The sequence below is a fragment of the Mus caroli genome, chromosome 3 (assembly GCF_900094665.2).
Source record: "Mus caroli chromosome 3, CAROLI_EIJ_v1.1, whole genome shotgun sequence".
Taxonomy (NCBI): domain Eukaryota; kingdom Metazoa; phylum Chordata; class Mammalia; order Rodentia; family Muridae; genus Mus; species Mus caroli.
In genome coordinates, this window is record NC_034572.1 from 87,650,207 (window position 1) to 87,651,387 (window position 1,181).

A 1,181-nucleotide genomic window follows, 5' to 3' on the forward strand; every position below is an offset into this window, starting at 1 on the left:
AGAAAGGAAGAAAGGAAGAAAGGAAGAAAGGAAGAAAGGAAGAAAGAAAGAAAGTGGCTGTCGTCTATCTAGGAAAGAAAACTGCTATAGCATTCTCTAGTTTCATGGCATCCTGCCTGACACCTATTCTGGATTTGAGAATATAAAAATCTACTCCCCCAATACAATACCTAGAGAAATAGTACACCATGTTCTCACCAAACACCATAATGTGACCCTTCCGCTGGAACAACCATTTTTATAGGCATTTATATGTGAAATATCCCAAATTCTATCCAGAGCTGGAATTCTGTTTTGTTTTGTAAGACAAGGCCTTGTTATGTAGTCTAGACTAGCCTTAAACTCATCAATAGCCCAGAGTATTCTAGACTTCCAATTCTCATCATCCTGAGTGCTGTGATTACATGTTTGTTACCAAGCCAGTTTGAAGTTAAATTTTAATGCAACCATAAGAGGAATTGTATTGATCTGCATGTTTCAGAATTTTCATCCTGTATTACATATTAAAATCGCATCCTTAGTTTTTATGCCTATTAAATAAAACTCAATTAACCCATCAATATTCAGGATACATGACAGTAACCACTGCCTTGGATGGCAAAGCACTGTTGAGAGACACTTTTATGATGTTCTATACAAGCTATTCTTTTTCAGATTTCAATATTAAACAGTCCTCTTTCCCCACAAAAAAGGATGGAAGTTCTAATACTTTCCTACCAAATTGCTGCTGGTGTTTTCTCCTGTGAACTGATGCCTGAATCCCTGACCCAAGACTGGGTGCAAAGATAACAATTGCATGTACTCTTGGGTTGGCCAATTGAACTCTATATTTCTCTACTTCCAAGTCTTTTTTACTTTACTGTTCTGCTGTCTCAGTGTCTTATCACACTCACACTGTTTTCCCTGCATCTGTGCTTGCATTTATGCTGTGTACTTTAAATAGTTGGAATTCAATGCAGGCCCAGCTGCGCATGGCATTGACAAGCAGTTCAGAATATTAAGATGGTTAAAGTCACCCATTTCTTTGTTCACTTGATACTACTATGAGTCTACCAGTGGGTGACTTATTTTCTGGGCGTTGAGATTAAAACAATGAACAGCATAGGTGGAACCTTTTTCTCCTATGCTATGTCCTCATGCAGAATATAGAAAATGCAGAGTGCCAAATGGAAATACACATC